Genomic DNA, 18,240 nt, shown 5'->3' with positions numbered 1-18,240 from the left:
AAAATGCAAACTGTTTAGCGCACTAATGTTTCCTTATTCTCCTTCGCAAAATGCGAACTATTTAGCGCACTAATGTTTCCTTATTCTCCATGGCAAAATGCGAACTATTTAGCGCACTAATGTTTCCTTATTCTCCTTCGCAAAATGTGAACTATTTAGCGCACTAATGTTTCCTTATTCTCCATGGCAAAATGCGAACTATTTAGCGCACTAATGTTTCCTTATTCTCCTTCGCAAAATGCGAACTATTTAGCGCACTAATGTTTCCTTATTCTCCATGGCAAAATGCAAACTATTTAGCGCACTAATGTTTGTTTGGGTATAAATTTGCCCATTCTTTTTTGTCCTCTCAATGTATTTTCTAAATAATGTGTGCTCCCCCTATCTTTTAACGCATTTTTGGTTTATGAAAAGAATCAAATATGGCCCTCAACAAATCTAACCTGAATTTCAATTTTGGAAATGTGGGTTGTTGCACTCATAACAATACCCCAGCATGTAAGCATCTTTGGATTTTTCTCCTAAGATAAGTATATTTTTGGCTTTACATTTTCACAAAACATAAACTACCTGGCTTCCCATTTCAGGTTGATGTTGGTCGTATTGTTTTGGCCATGCTTCCCGAACCCGACCAACCTCAATCTCGTCCTAGGCATAGGCATCGTAGGTGTGCAAGGCCCAAGATATTTAGAACACGTGTCACCCTTTTTGGAATGCCCAATGATGAGGTTTTACGACGATACCGTCTTCCTCCACAAATCATCATAGACACTCTCTCATTAATAGAGAGTGATCTTGAGCGGCAAATTGACAGTCCTACAGCAATACCACCACTTACGCAATTAATGGCGGTGTTACATTTCTGTGCCTCAGGATCCTTTCAAACCACGGTGGGAATAGTGGCCGGAATCTCCCAATCCTCATTTTCAAGGATCCTGAGGGCAGTGATGGAGGCCCTTTTCAAGCACCTCCATCATTTTATTAACATGCCATTGGATATGGGTTCCCTTAGTGTGGCGAAGGCCAATTTTTACCAAATAGCTGGCTTCCCACACATCATAGGGGTTGTGGATGGTACTCACATACCACTTCAGCCTCCAGCACGGCTGGAGGCCATTTTTAGGAACTGAAAGCACTATCACTCACTGAATGTAATGGTGGTATGTGATGCCTCCCTCCAGATCCTGTCCCTGAATGCAAAATTACCCAGGAGTGCACATGACTCATTCGTCATCTGGCAATCAGGGATTTGGCATAAATTAAACAACCTACAAGCTGGTGATGCGTGGCTTCTGGGTAAGTGGAGACCTTTAGTTGTAACCAATGCAAAGCTTGATACACAGTGATCCTGATTGTTTTGTTTTTTCACAGGAGACAGTGTCTACCCTTGCACGCCCTGGCTGCTCACTCCTTATTTGGCTCCCACACCAGGGCCACAAAGTGAGTATAATTCTGCACTTACAGCCACCAAGCAGGTGGTGGAGCACTGTATCGGCCTTTTAAAAGGCCGATTCAGATGCCTCCACCGCTCTGGTGGTGAACTCATGTATTTGCCGGCTATGGTTTCGAAAATTGTGGTCCTGTGTGGGATCTTTCACAACATCGCCATAAGGAGTGGTGTCCCAATGCATCCAGAGGATGCCATACCTGAGGATGGCCCCCCCGAGATTGGTCGGAGGTCAGTATGTGGGGGGGCCATACGCGATGATGTGGTGGCCCGATTTTTCAGGTAATTATTGACAAACATTTACTTAATTGTCCCAATGTCTACATGTACGATTGTAATGTGCCTTTTTAATCTTGTTTTTCATTTTTTTTTCTTGTCTTCCTTTTCAAAACATGTAAAAACGATGCCTACTACCTGATCCACTAAATTGTCTACATGTGGCCACATTGGAACTAACTTGTGGAAAAATTATTTCATCGCCTCATTTGTGGATTCATGTTGGCCTGCTACTTATTTCAACAGTTCTTGAGTGTTGTTTGTTTTTTTTGCGTTTGGTGTAGGTTGTTTTTTATAGTGTGTTTTCACTGTGTGAATTGCTTGTCACAATTCACTTTCTGTTTGTGTTTGCTGTGTATTAAAGTTTTCTTTTCCATTAAAAAGACTGTTTATTTACACATTACAAGCACGTGTAACCTGGCTCAAAAAATGCCACCTTTCATAATGCCGAATCCTGTAATGTGTGAAATTGTTAAGTCTTTGAACATGCTTTGTGGCTTAGAAAAAACAACAAAGGTATTAGGGTGAATCAGTAGTTTGTTAAAAAATAGGCCGAAGCAGGTTTCAGTTTCTATTTACATTACCCACCACAAGAAAAACAACAATCTGTTGGTTTTTCCACAAACCTATTGGTATGGTGAGGTGTTTAATGTGGCAGCTTACATACTTTCTAGCGCTTTGTACAATCTAATTTACCTTACTTTAAAGAACATGACCAAATAGTGGACTTATGGAAGGTTAAACAATGTAATATTTTCAGGCAAGAAATGAGACTCGTTAACATACAACGCTATTTTATTTTGTAAAAAAAAACAAAACTAAATTACAAACAAACAAAAAATCAGCTCCGAAGGAGCGCCGCCATGTGGTCCAGGACCACTAGCATGGCAATGACGTGGCCACGCAAGGCGGCCAAGCCCTCCTGCATACCATGCATCCGCCTCTGGTCCTCTGTTGGTGTAAAAAAAAAGGGATCCTTAATGAAATGACACCTTACATTATAAGTTGAATAAACAAACTAAACAAATAAATCTAGTTGCAAACAAGATCCAGTTTTGTGTTAAAAAAACAAGTACTGGCAAATGCTAAGATGGTATCAATACTAAATTAGAAATGAACACACAAAAAGGCAACCCAAAAAGGACAAAGTACCCTTGTTAGGGTAAAGCAAAAAACCCCAAGAATGAGTGTTTTCACATGTGTGATATGTATCAGTGGAAAATATCCAAGACATTGTATATCCAATTCAAAATGAATTTTGACAACAAAAGAAAGGTAAACATACCGGTCATTGGGCTGGATGGTCTTGGAGGCCCTCCATCCTCCTCCTCCTCGGAGGTGGGCCAGTGCTGGTGGGTTGAGGGAGGGGAGAGGGCGGAAATGCTTGACGGGCCGGAAAATCGAGGGGGTGGTGGAGGGGAGGGTGAAGAAAAGAGAGGGGGGGTTGGAGGGGAGGGTGAATTTTGGGGGGGGCAAATTGGGAGAGGGAGGGGACTCAGCTATTGGCCGGGTAGGGGTGGAGGGGTAATTGGGGGAAGGTTGGGGAGATGGGCTTGGACTGGTCGTTGGCGTCAGGGGCCGAGCCCGGCGCCGAACTCTGCGGCGAGGCCGGATTCTGCGTTCAGCCCCTAAATGATTAAGGTAAAATGTTTTACATTTTTTTGGGAGGGGGGGATGTAACCCAAATTTACAACAACAAAAAAATTACAAACATTCTAAAAAAGGAAAACATGCACACACAGACATGTGTAAAAAAAAACCAGGGCTATAATGAAAACAAACATGCACACACAGACATGTCAAAAAACAAAAAACAGGACTAGACTGAAAACAAACATGCACACACAGACATGTCAAAAAACAACAAACAGGGCTAGACTGAAAACAAACATGCACACACAGACATGTCAAAAAACAACAAACAGGGCTAGACTGAAAACAAACATGCACCCGCAGATAGGGCCGCAACAAACAGGGCGATACTGAAAACAAACATGCACGCGCAGATAGGGCCGCAAAAAACAAACAGGGCTATACTGGAAACAAGCACACGCAGATAGGGCCGAAAACAAATCCTACAAACAAAAAAAAACACTTACTTGCAGCGATCCTCTGCCGAAAACATGCCAGCAAGCGGGGGGTGCGGCACCGCAGATCCGACCACCTGCGCTCTAATTGGCCTATATTACGGCGTGAGCCGAAGGAGCGCAGGTGGTGGCGAACCTCCGCATAGGCCGATCGCTTGGCCCGGTTGGTGATGGGGGGAGGCTGGATGGTGATCCTCCGGTCCATGACTTCTGTGAGGACCAACAGCTCCCGTGTTGTAAATGCGGAGGCTCTCATGATGGCAATGATTTTTTTAACAACAAACAGTTTTAATAAAGGCCAGAGAAAACTTTTGATTGGCTAATGTACTTTGTAAATTAACAGGAACCATTGTATTGGTTATTGTATGAGTCATGTGTCCTACAGGCTCCAAAATATAATGTGAGTTATGATAGGCTTCATGCAGTGACATGCGTAAGCTAATTTAAATAAAGAAATTTAAATCTGAAAATAGGAATATCCTAAACACAGGAAAACAATAGGATAATTGGTTACAACATGTTTTTTTGATAAAGTAAACCATTGGTGAAACCGTACGTATTCTGCGGGTAAAATGACACACATGGACAACAATAAAGTTTATTGAAAAAGAAAAAAAAAACGGATGGCAAACATGTGAAGAGCAATTAAGCTAATTAATATATTGATTGGCATGATACGATTAAAGTATGTATGCAGAATGAACGAGCAGGTAATCGAAATCTGAAAGGCCCACTTCCGGTTTGGACTTGTGCGAGCGTTCCCTGCAACCAAATTGGGAGATGCCCGGTCGCAATTTTGCTCGCTCGTTAGCTAGAGGAGGGGTTGGGAGACTTTGGGGCGGAAGAATAGCTACGAGCGAACTTTCGAGCGAGCGCTGGAATTTACATTTTCTCGCTCGTTCAGTGAACGAGCGTACTGCCGCTAACGAGCGGCTCTGAATCAGGCCCTTAGTTCATAGTATTACAAGTGCTGGCACTGAAGTGTCGCCCTAACACTGCTGGTAACTGTTGTACCTACCCTCCAATATGCGGTATCAGGGGGTTAATTTTACTATTATGAATGTAGTCTATAGACCCCACGCTGATCTCTGAAGGGACTGCTGTGCATATGTAATGGTGGACAGCTGTAGGCCTCCAGTTAATAAGCGCCAATGTCACTGAGTGTCTATTTGGGAGGTTGCAGCAGCTTTCTAACCCCTCCAGTATCAGCTCTCAACCTCTGGCTCCTTTACAAGCTCAGTCTCTCTATATTTCCGCAGCTCCACCTGAGGCACTCCCTTGGGGGTCGTCCGACACACCCCTCTTATGCTGATTGTTCTCAGGAACCTCCCCGGATGACACATCTTGGTCCCACCAGATGTTCCCCGCCTCAGAGACCTCCGCTGCTCGTCCCAGTGTATGGCCGCAGCCCTCAGGTAAGCATCAAGGCAGCGCAGCCCCTTCTCCTGTCCAGCTACCTCACCAACTGCACACACCAACTGCCGTTTTTCTCTAGTTCAAATCCTTGAGCATGCAACAGTACTCACTGGTCCCCTGACATCCACCACCACTGAGGGGGGCGTGCAAATAGTCCCTGAACCTTAATGTAACCAGTTAAATCATGCCCTATATTAGACAATGGCAGGAGTCACATTAATATTTTACATTTTCATAGAGGCACATCAGCGTGGGTAGGAACACAGGGTGTTGGTGGGGTGCCACACTTGCAAGGTCTCAGAAACAAATAAGAAAAAGGAAGTCAATGTAATCATTAATATAATGCCAGGAAGAACGTAGTCACAATCAGGTAACATATTACTGTTATCTAATGTGCTGGTGAGAAGAAATAACAAATAATACCCTAAAAAGGAAAAGGAAACATTAAATGAAATTGGGAGATAATGTTTAAAGGAAAACAAGAAAGTAAAAAACAAAACAAAGATGTAGAAAGCCAAATGAAACCATGTTACTTAGGGGCTTATGTACAGCTGGACACAATTCCTATAAGGAACGCAGACATAAAAGTCGCCTGAGGAAAAATAACACATTTTGTGCAGCTTGCAGAGGTGAACACATTATATGCATCCAGCTGTAGAGTAGCAAAGACGTCAGCTTTACACAGAGCCAGCCCTAGGCATAGGCAAACTAAGCAAATGCCTATGGCATTTGGATTGCCTAAGGGCATCCAAGCCCGCCTAGGGAGCTGGCAGAGGTTTGGGGTAGGCATAGCCGGGGCACCAGCTGCCAGATAGGCAGAGACTCTGGCAGCTGTTATTGCCGCTGTGCAGCATCCACAATCGGAGCTCAGCTGACAGGTGAAGGGTGCTGTGCTGGGAGTGGGGTGATGCGTGATGTGCTGGGGGAGGAGTGATGGGTGCTGTGATCTGTGCAGTGCTGGGAGAAGGGTGTTGTGATCGGTGCTGGGTGATTGGGCGCTGTGCTGGGTGATGGGTGCTGTGCACAATGGGGGAAGGGGCCACAGCACAATGAGACCACACCCTTTTTCAGGATCCCACCAGGGGTGTCTTGCCTAGGGCACTAATTTGGCTAGGGCCGGCTCTGGGTTTACATACATGGGATTTGAGCTTCATGAATAGACTCCATAATATATCAATAGGTTCCTATTCTGTACCTCAGCAAAAAATATTACAATTAAACAGAGCCATAACTAGACTTTTTGGTGCCCTGTGCCAGAAAGAGCATTGGCGCCCCCCTCATTTTTCAAAGGGACATAATGCACCCAAAAAAGGGCCATGGGGAAGGGCCAGGGAAGAGATAGGGGAGGCCAGGAGATGCTGGGGATGAAATAAAAGAGGAAGCTACAAGCAAGAATGATAATAAACAGTAATTTGACAGGCCCAAACAGCGCCCCCTGACCTGTGGTGCCCTGTGCCATGGCAACGGCCGTGCTATCCTAGCTACGGCCCTGCAATTAAAAGACTTACAGTACCTGATATATTCATCTATGTAGCGTTGGATACAGATCCACCTCTGTTCATTCATGTCTCTTCTGTTCGGCGGCCATCAGAACTTCATCAATTTCAGAAGAAGAGGAGGAAGAAGGTAAGGGATGAAGAGAGTGGACAAGGAATAAGAATGTAAAGAAGGTGCAGGACAAAGTGATTCAACAGGGGAACAAGAGAAAAGTGAGTGTTTGGGGAAATCGTAACAGAAGTTTGGGGGATCAATATAATGAGACAGGTAAAGGGAGACAGACACATAAAGGGGTGCAAGAAAGGGGACAATGCAAAGATTTGTGGGGTATGGAGAGACAAAGGTGTACATAAAAAATTAGAGATAAAGAAAGGGAGAGAGATAGGGACAGAGGCCCTGATTCAGAGCCAGACGCTCTGACAAGAGCGCTTGCTCTGAATCAGGGCCGTCCTATTTAAATTTGGAGCGGCCTTTTGGACGCTCGCATAGCTGTGGGTTACCACCCACAGCTTATGCGACCGTCCATGATGATGGTCGTGATGGTCAAGTCCATCCCGACCATCGGGCTTGCGCCTCCATCTGGCAGCCACGCCCCTGGCACGCCCGCTAAAGGGGGCGTGCTGTCACTCACCATCGACAGCACGCCCCCTTTGGTGTGAGACCTGGAGTGACAGCTTGGCTGTCGCTATCCGGGTCTCGCGCATGCGCACAACGGAGCTCCCTCCATCGTACGCATGCACATTTGGGTACCATCGACCCACCTGCGAGCGTCCTGCGCTCGCGAGCGGGTCTGAATGAGACCCAGAGACACACAAAGAGGAGACGGATGCACAGACGAACATAAAACAAAATTGGAGACGGACAGAAACACAGGGGTGTAGCGAGGGAGGTCCCAGTGGAGCACGTGCTCCAGGGACGTTTTAAGAGAGGAGGGGGCCCGTGTGCAGACTCAGTGCATGCCCCCTCCTCTCTCCGGCTGTCCTGCCGTGCAGTAAATTCTAGCTAAGTGTCAGAATCTACTGCGCATGCGCGAGTCACCAGGAAAATGGCCGCCGCTATTTACCCAGTGAGTTTTGCTGCTCTGCAGTCCTGGCTCGGTGCTGCACTATGGACAGGTAAGTATAAGACTATGGGTGCAGGGTGTGCGGTGTGAGCCCCCCTGGACCCAGGGGCCTGTGTGCACCACACACCCTGCACCCATTATAGGTACGCCCCTGACGTACTCCAGGCACCAGCTCTGGCCACTAATCTCATGTGCTTCAGGCTTAGCAGATGATCCTTCCCCATCAGATGGCTGAACTGCACCCTGCGACAGTGAGATAGGGACATCAGTGTAGAGGGGGGGAGATCAGAGTGATGGGGGAGAGGGGACATCTGAGTGAGGGGGGAAATCTTCTGTAAGGGAGGGAGTGAGTTGGGAGTTCTGTGTGTGGGGGTCTGTGTGAGGGGGAGATTTGTATGTTTGAGGGGAGGGGTTATTGTGTGAAGGGGAGCTGAGTGAGGGGGAGATTTGTATGTTTGAGGGGAGGGGTTATTGTGTGAAGGGGAGCTGTGCATGGGATCTGAGTGAGAGGGATCTGTGTGGGGGATCTGAGTGAGATAGGGAGAGCTGTGGGGGGATCTGAGTGAGGGAGGAGAGCTATGTGAGGAGGAGAGGGGGAGAGTTGTGTGAGGAATGTGAGGGTGTTTATATATATATATATTATATATATATATATATATATATATATATATATATACACACACATTAATATGGGGACCTGAGGCAGTCTTAAACTGGCTCTGGGACTGGGCAGAAGGGAGGAAGGATGGAGCCAATGGCAATAACAAAGAGGGAGGAGGCGGTGGTCCCTTCCCATCATCACCGTTGGTACATCCTCTTTGTTTCCACTAAGCTGTCAGTCACACAGAAGGAGAGAACATAGCAGTTGTGTCTCTGCTGCTGAGGGGAGGCTTAAGCTAGGTGCAGCTGTTGAGAGCTCAGGTCTTGATACCCGTGACTGGGAGTAGTAGTGAGTCTGGTGAGGTCAAGCTTGACTGCTCTGATGCCACATGCCAAATAGAGGCACTACTATGGCATGTGTATAAGGGGACTTCTGTGGCATAAGGTGTATAAGGGGCACTACTGTGGTATAATATGTATAAGGAACACTACTGTGGCATAATGTAAATAAGTGGCACTACTATGTGGCATAATGTGAATATTGGGCATTACTGTGGCATAATGTGAATAAAGGGCATAATTGGGGCATAATGTGAATAAGGGGCACTACTGTGTGGCATAATATGCATTGTCGGCATTACTATGTAGCATAATGTCAATAAGGGGCACTATTGCGTGGTATATCATGAATAAGGAGCACTACTGTTTGTAATGTGAATAAACAACACTACTATGTGGCTTAATGTGAATAAAGGGCACTACTGTGTGGTGTAATGTCACAGAATAGTGCCCACAATTCACATGTACATTTTGGGCAGTATATGTGGCTTAATGTGAATTGAGTGTAACAGGTTAATGGGATGAGTGTCCCAGTTTAAAGGGATAGTATGGTAAGCCTACATATAATGTAACATTGCTTATACACTATTATTGTTAAAGTATATTACTGATGTATATATTGTATTAGTGGAATTACTTTAGTGGGTTTAAATATATATAGCCCTCCATGCCCCAGTTTTGATACTGCCATGTTTATTTTTATGACCCTTTAATTCACCCCTACATGCTGGACACTCCCCCTACCTGGTACACTTAGGGGAGGGGGAGGTAGAACACACATGCTTCAGACGCCATAGTTACATGCTATACCTCTGCATACAGACATCTGGGGTTGGAATGCAGATAGCAGAACAAGAAAGCAAGGGTAGAAGTAGTGCTCGGAAGCCGCAAACCCAGTGGAGGAGATGTACTGTAAATGTAGAAACAGGGGACACAGAAAGAGGGGATGGGAGGCAACCAGAAGATAACCAGAGATCAGACTAGAGCAGGGTGGCCAAACTTGGTCCTCGAGATATACAGTAGCAACAGTTCACGTTTTCCAGGTCACCCAGCATGTGCACAGGTGTAGTCATTACTCACTGACACATTTTGAAAGATCCACAGATGGAGCTAATTATTTCACTTTCGATTCTGTGAGGAGATCTGGAAAACGGGGACTGTTGGTAGATCTCGGGGACCGAGTTTGGCCACCCCTGGACTAGAGAGACAGGAGACAGAAAGATACTTGTGCGAGAGAGAGGTGTGAAAAAGAGAGACAGAAACTATGTAGAGAGGCTGGGAGAGACAAGCAGGGACTATAGAGAGGTGAAAGACATGCAAGAGCTGTGAATTTCTTTACAGTACTCAGCCTCAGCCTTACTGTGCTCAGCCTATGCTTCCATCCCTCTATGCTGGGAATACACTATACAGTTATTTATTTTTCATTTATTAACAGTTTCTTATATAGCGCAGCATATTCCGTTGCGCTTTACAATTGGAAACATTGATAGAACAAAACAGGGTAATAACAGACAGACATAGAGGTAAGAGGGCCCTGCTTGCAAGCTTACAATCTATAGGGAAACAGGCATTGATACACAAGGATAGGTGCTATATATATTGCAATTTGGTCTGGCCAGAATGCAGAGTTTCTTGGTGGGCTGCATGATCCAATCACACAGGAATGTCGGCAAAATGTCAGGAGTATGTGAAAGAAAGACAATATGTGAGGTAATGTGTGGACTGTGAGAGGGGATGTGATAAGACATGGAAGCTATGAAGGTTATGTGGTCGGTTCTGGAATCTGATAATCTTGTCTGAAGAGGTGAGTTTTCAGGGAACGCTTGAAGGATTGAAGAGTAGAGGTAAGTCTTATTGTGCATGGTAAGGCATTCCATAGAGTGGGTGCAGCCCGAAGAAAGTCCTGTAACCGTAAATGGGAGCAAGTAATGCGTGGGGATGAGAGACGCAGTTCTTGTGCTGAGCGGAGAGGTCGGGTTGGGAGATATTTTGAAATGAGTGAAGAGATGTATGTTGGTGTAATTCGGTTAATGGCCTTATGTGTAAGTAACAGTATTTTGTATTGAATACGGTAGAAAACCGGCAACCAATGGAGGGACTGACAGAGCGGGGCAGCAGACGATGAACGTTTGGCAAGGAAGATAAGCCTCGCAGCTGCATTCATAATGGATTGTAATGGCGATAGCCTGTTTTTGGGAAGACCAGCAAGGAGACTATTGCAATAGTCAATGCGGGAAATAATGAGTGCATGGATTAGAGTTTTTGCAGTGTCTTGTGTGAGATATGGTCGAATTTTGTATATGTTTTTTAGATGTATGTAACATGATTTTGAGACAGATTGAATGTGGGGAACAAAGGACAATTCAGAATCAAGGATGACACCAAGGCAACAAGCTTGTGGGGTGGGGTGGATTGTTGAGTTATCAACAGTGATAAAGAGATCAGATTGGTAACTGTTATTGGCTGGTGGAAATATAATTAATTCTGTTTTAGAAATATTAAGTTTCAGGTAGCGAGATGACATCCAAGATGAAATGGCAGAAATACATTCAGTGACACGGACCAATACAGATGGTGATAAATCTGGAGAGGATAGGTAGATTTGAGTATCATCCGCATACAGATGGTACTGAAATCCAAAAGAGCGGATTAGTTTGCCAAGAGAGGTGGTATAGATTGAGAATAGCAAAGGACCTAAGACAGAGCCTTGCGGTACTCCAACTGATAGCGGCAGCGAAGAGGAGGCAGAATCAGAAAAACGAAAAGAAAAAGAGCGATCAGATAGGTAGGAAGAGAACCAAGAAAGGGCTGTGTCCTTAAGACCTAGGGATTGTAATGTTTGTACGAGAAGAGAGTGGTCAACAGTGTCAAAAGCAGCAGAGAGATCTAGAAGAATTAGAAGTGAGTAATGGCCTTTAGCCTTGGCAGTGACCAAATCATTTACTACCTTAGTCAGTGCTGTCTCAGTCGAGTGCTGGGAACGGAAGCCAGACTGAAGTGGGTCCAATAAGTTGTGGGTGTTAAGAAAGTGTGTGAGGCGGTTGTAGACAAGTCTCTCCAGTAGCTTGGAGGGGCATGGGAGCTGGGAGATAGGACGGTAATTAGAGAGAGTGTTAGGGTCAGAATTTTGTTTTTTCAGAATGGGAGTAATCACTGCATGCTTGAACAGTGATGGAAAGATGCCAGTAGAAAGAGAGAGATTACAGATTTTAGTTAGGGTTGGGATGAGCACAGGAGACAGAGCTTTACTAATTTGTGAGGGTATAAGATCTAGAGGAGAGGTAATAGAGTAGGAGGATGAGAAGAGTGTAGATACTTCATCTTCATTTGTGGGGTCAAATGAAGAGAATGTGCCAGAGGGTTCAGGTAGGGAATTGAGTAGGTCACTAGCTGAGGAAGAGAATAACATTTCATTTCGGATATTATCAATCTTGTCCTTGAAATAGGAAGCAAGATCTTGTGCACAGATAGTAGCAGGTGGCTTGGGTGAGAGAGGGGTAAGAAGCAGTTTAAATGTATTAAAAAGTCGCTTGGGGTTAGAGGCTTGAGCAGAGATAAGAGATTGGAAATATATTTGCTTGGCAGTGTCCAGAGCAGTACGATAAGAGTTGTAGATAGACTTATATGTGAGGAAGTCACTTGGAGTGCGAGACTTTCGCCACTGACGTTCTACTTTACGTGAGAGTTTTTGTAGATGCCTTGTTAAGTTAGAATGCCACGGTTGACGTCTGAGTCTACGCGGAGTGTGATGGGTAGCTGGAGCTACTTCATCGAGGGCTTTTACTAAAATCTGGTTTAGCTGTGATGCAGCAGTCTCAGGAGAAGTGAGTGCAGAAATTGGTGAGAGTTGTTGTTGTAGAGAGGTAGATAGTTGTTGAAAGTTAATCACATTAATATTTCTGCGGGTTTTAGAAGGTTTGGTTGATTTCACTGACATTGAGGTTGATGTAATGGAGGAAAGTGTGCAGGTGATAAGATTGTGATCTGAGAGAGGGAAAGGAGCATTAGTGAAATCAGAAACTGAGCATAGTCTGGTAAATACAAGATCAAGGCAGTGGCCCTCCTGATGAGTAGAGGAGTCAGTCCATTGGGAGAGGCCAAGAGAAGAGGTTAGAGAGAATAGTTTGGAGGCATGAGGAGATTGTGGACTGTCAATGGGGATATTGAAATCACCCATAATGATGGTGGAGATGTCTGAGGATAGGAAGTGAGGCAGCCAGGCTGAAAAATGTTCCAGAAATTGGTGCGGTGGCCCAGGCGGGCGATATATAACAGCAACTCGCAGAGAGAAAGGGGTGAAAGTCCAGATAGAATGTACTTCAAATTATGTAAATGTGAGTGAAGGTACCTGTGGGAGAACTGTGAATGTGAAAGATTGGGAGAGTAATATTCCTACCCTACCTCCTTTACAATTGCCAGGCCTGGAGGTGTGTGAGAAGTGTAGGTTACCATGTGAAAGTGCATCAGGGGAGACAGTGTCTGATTGTGTTAGCCATGTTTCTGTTATCGCCAGAAGGTTGAGGTTGGTTGAAATAAAGAGGTCATGAATGGATGTTAGTTTGTTGCAGACAGAGCGTGCATTCCATAAGGCACATTTTAGTGACTTGGATGGTGAAGGGAGGCATGCAATATTTATGAGGTTAGCTGGATTTATAGTTTGTTGTGGGTGTGGCATGTGGGTTGGGCCTGGATTTGGAGATATGTCACCAGCTAATAGAAGCAACAGGAGCGAGATATAAATATATTTGTGGGATTTGACTCACTGTTTGTTATGGCGAGAGGTTGTGGATGTTATTGTTAATGTATTTAGATAAGTTAAAAGCTCATATGTGTTTGTAAGAGAAGAGGAAAGTACTGAGGCAGCAATATGTACAAAAGGATGAGCTGCAGGGAGAGTAAAGGATGTAGTAGTCTTAGAGATGATTCCATGGAGTGAGATCATTAATACAAGTTTCTGATACATTTTTGCAATACATTCAATAATGTACAACACACAAACTACTGGTAAGGAATGATATTGTAATTACCTTGTCGTAGATGTTGTTCAATGTATGGTCAACTGTTTTTTTTAACTGTTATATAATTACACTTTGTGTTATAACACACTTAGTGCTTATAATACACGGCTGCCATCGACATCCACGGCTGCCTCTATACTGATTCTAAACTTAAAGAAAGTCTGAATGAAACATGCTACAGCTGACCACAAATGCTAACTAATCAATGAAGAAATTTGGCACTGGGTTTGTGTAAACACAAGCAGTATCCTACCATAAACTAGGCATCACTGAACAACATCCCCCACCCAGGTAATACAAAATACAATCAAGTCATTACATCTAAATCTTTGCTAACAGAAATAAATTCCATTATGCAGAAATGTAAGAGCAATATGTTGCTTGCTAGATGGGAATGGGTAACATACTTTTTAAAATCCAAACAGCTGATCTGAGTGATTGCAAAGCACTAGTTAGACTATGCAGCTTGTAGAATGGGTAACATACCTGCAGGGATGACAAGAAATAGAAGATGTTCAGTCCAGTTGCAAATTTATGCAGATTATTGTTTTTTTTAACTGTTATATAATTACACTTTGTGTTATAACACACCTAGTGCTTATAATACACGGCTGCCATCGACATCCACGGCTGCCTCTATACTGATTCTAAACTTAAAGAAAGTCTGAATGAAACATGCTACAGCTGACCACAAACGCAAGTCTAGATTAGAACAATACGATTTGTTTACAATAGTAATAAATTCCATCCACATTTTACCACTCTTGTTGGCACCAGCTTTCCTAGACAGGGTTAATGTCCGTAGGCAAACTACTATACAGTTCCAAGTAGACACAATCTTGCTATCAGTGGACACACGACACGTTTAGCATTGTGTTGTAGTGTAGATGGAGCAACACAGCAGCCAGGAGTGTCATACATAGGTGCATGACATCCAGGGAACACTGGGGACCAGACTATAATTGTCCCCGAGTAAGGAGAGCCAGTGCTACTGGTGCCTGTGGCTATGTAGCCTCTGATTGATGTGAAGACCTCAGCACAGGTGCACATATCCCAGCACCTGAGGTTCATCTCAGCAGGAAGGCTGCCTAATTGGATACAACCGCAGTGAATGCCATGTATTCATTTAAGAGAACATTATAAGCAAGAAGTTTCATATACTGCAAATAAAAATAAAAGGTGACTTTAAAACTATAGACTTTTCCTTTTATGATGGAAAGAATATTGCTAGTATCACGACTACGGTACTTAGGCCCTGATTCATAGCCGCTCGCGAGCGCTGTGCGCTCACAAGAGGCCCGATGTTTATGCACTGCGCATGCAACGCGTCCAGCGTGCGCGTGCCCCGCTGAGCGACTCAAGTTCAGTCGCTACGGGGCTCGCAACAAGACGGGGCGGCTGTCGATGGTGAGTGACTGCTCTTCCCGTTTTATGGGCAGGTAGGGGGAGTGGCTGGACAAATGCAGGCATTCCCTTAGGAACGCCTGGCGTTTGTTGGGAGGTCTTACTGACATCACTACTGATGTCAGTAGTGGACTTTCTGCTCTATTAGAGCAGGAAGTCCACTCGGCCTTGCAGAAGCCTAGACCCTACCGTAGGGTCTCGTCTCAAGGCCAATGGTCGCGATTATCGCGATGGTCTCCAGGCCGCTCGCACAAGCTGTGGGTGGTCTCCCACAGCATTGTGAGCGGCCGGAGAACAAAAAAAAAAATGCCCACAATCCCAGCGAGCAGCCAGCGGCCATGAACTGGTCTGAATCAGGGCCTTAATCTGCAGGAAATACAGACGTCACTAATGCTGGCCATACACTCTACAATTATCGGGGTGATCCGCCCGATATCCGCGGATCGCCCCGATAATTGTAGCGTGTGTGCGTGCGGCCGAGAGTTAAATATTGCTCGTTCGGGAGTGTCGGGATTGTCCAGCATGCCCATCCGATGCGATATTTAAGAGGTAAACCATCGGCCACATCGGGCAGTGTATGCCCAGCCGCGGCCGTTGAACTGACATTTCCTGTGTTCCTTCCCATGGAAGGAACAGGGAAATGTCTCCTCCCCAGGGGCAGAGCGCAGATGTCGGGCTAATATACTGTGAGAAATCTCACAGTGTATGCCGCCGACATCTGCGGCTGGCATGCTGCCAGATAAAAAATGTCTGTTGGTCTGACAGGCATTTTATCTGGACGTATATATGCCCAGCTTTAGGCCTTGTGCATAAACGCACAACTAGTAATCCTAAGGTTCAGTCTGATCAGGAGGCAGCACTGGAAACTAGGGATGAGCAGGTTCGGATTTATGGAATCCGAACCCCCCCGATCCGAGGCAGATCCGAGTCATTCTCAAGTTTTCCCGCCTGACTCGGATGTGAAATCGAGGCAAAATGTCATCATTCCGCCTTCCGGATCTCGCAGGTTTTGGATCCTATAAAAGGTCCCCGCATCTGCGCCATTTTTCACTCTGGCTGTGGACAGTGAAGAGGGAGGGTGGGAGTTAGGGCTGGCTGGTCTGTGTTGTGCTGCTGATGTCCATAGGGGCTGGCTGGGCTGTGTTGTGCAGTCAGTTGTCCATAGGGGCTGGTTGGGCTGTGTTGTGCAGTCAGATGTCCATAGGGGCTGTGGGCCTGATTCAGAGCCGCTCGTAAGCGGCCGCTTGTTCGCTCCGAGCGATGTTCGCACATCTGCGCATGCGTATGGGTCGTAATGCGCATGCGCCAACCAGTCATTGCGGTCGGAAATCAAGCACTCGCAAAATAGCGAGTGCCTGCTAATTTGAGTGACAGGATGAGCAGTTTGTGGGTGGTAACAGGGGAAGGTGCTTGAAAACGGGGAGTGGTGATCCGAACGCAGGCATGCCAAATGGTCAAAACGGGCATTTTAATGGTGTGCATAATTAACAAAGCAGCGTCATTGACCACGTCACTTGGTTGTTTCTTATCCTGAACTGTTCGCATGATTGCGGTAGGATAAACCTACCACAAGCACTGCGAGCAGTTCAGATGCCTTTCGATATACTCGATTAATCAAATAAATAGCGGAGATGACGTAGGATGCGAGCGGCCAGGGGGCGTCTTTACAAAATAGCAAGCGCATGTTTCGTTCGCACGCACAGACATAGAGGCGTCAACAGACCGCAAAGAGCGAGCGCTCAATTTAAATAGTCGGCCCCTTTTTCTGAACGAGCGAGCGCAAATAGCGTCCGGCTCTGAATCAGGCCCTGTGTCCACTCCAAAGTCTATAGGGGCTGACTGGGCTGTGTTGTGCAGTGTCACATAAAGGCTGTAGTCCTAAAGGGGTGCTGTAGTGTTGTCCAGGGGGTGATCTGTCCATCAGGGGTGTTCCCCCCAAGTGCAAAAAAATCAATTATTTCTGTGTTTGTGAATTGTGGGCCTGATTCAGACCCGCCCGCAAGCGCTATGCATATCACATCACATAAATGAAGGACATAAATGTGTCCGATAAAAAGAAAATAGGGAAGGATCAAGAACCACTTCCTCCTAGTACTGAAGCTGCTGCCACTAGTCATGACATAGACGATAAAATGCCATCAACGTCATCTGCCAAGGCCGATGCCCAATGTCATAGTAGATGGCATATAAGATCCCAAATGACAAACTTCAGGAAAATGACCTTAAAAAATACATTTAAATCGTCTGAGGAGAAACGTAAACTTGCCAATATGCCATTTACGACACGGAGTGGCAAGGAACGGCTAAGGTCTTTCCCTATGTTCATGACTAGTGGTTCAGCTTCACATGATGATGGAAGCCCTCCTCCCGCTACAAAAATCAAACGAGTTAAGCTGGCAAAAGCACAGCGAAGAACTGTGCGTTCTAAGAAGATATCACAAATCCCCAAGGAAAGTCCAAGTGTGGCGACGGTTGTGATACCTGACCTTCCCAACACTGGACGGGAAGAGGTGGCTCTTTCCACCATGACACGCCCACGACACGCGCCCGCAACAGATTTATTTATGTACACTTCAGGCCACCTCCCAGTCACCAGCCAGAAACGCCCATGGTTTTACCTCACCATCACTGATACCAGCGTCCCGTATGCAATAGTATCTTTGTGCATACACACAGGGTAACGCATGCACCGTAGGGGTTTTCAGAATATTTCACGCATTAGCGAATAATCGCTCAACTACATGAAACACGGCATTGTGTCACTTAGCGTAGGACAGATACAATTGATAAAGTTCTATCAATACAGATTAATACAATGTGATTTATACACATTGATATTTACCTACATGTATTCCCCCTGTATATAGACCTGAGTGTGAGGCTTTTTCATCACTCACATGGGAAATGGCACACTAACACTTTGGTTCTCAGGAGAATGGCAGACAGACACTTTAGGATCCTCGGACAATGGTACAGTGACAATTTGGTTCCCAGGGATTTTACACTTGGGAAAGCAGGGCAGGGACACACTGACACTTGGGATAGCAGGGCAATGACACACTGACACTTGGGATAGCAGGGCAATGACACACT

The sequence above is a fragment of the Taudactylus pleione genome, unplaced genomic scaffold, assembly GCF_031769625.1.
Source record: "Taudactylus pleione unplaced genomic scaffold, aTauple2 ptg000198l, whole genome shotgun sequence".
In the NCBI taxonomy this organism is placed as follows: domain Eukaryota; kingdom Metazoa; phylum Chordata; class Amphibia; order Anura; family Myobatrachidae; genus Taudactylus; species Taudactylus pleione.
The sequence above is the reverse complement of the archived record's forward strand: the minus strand, read 5'-3'. Positions refer to the sequence as shown.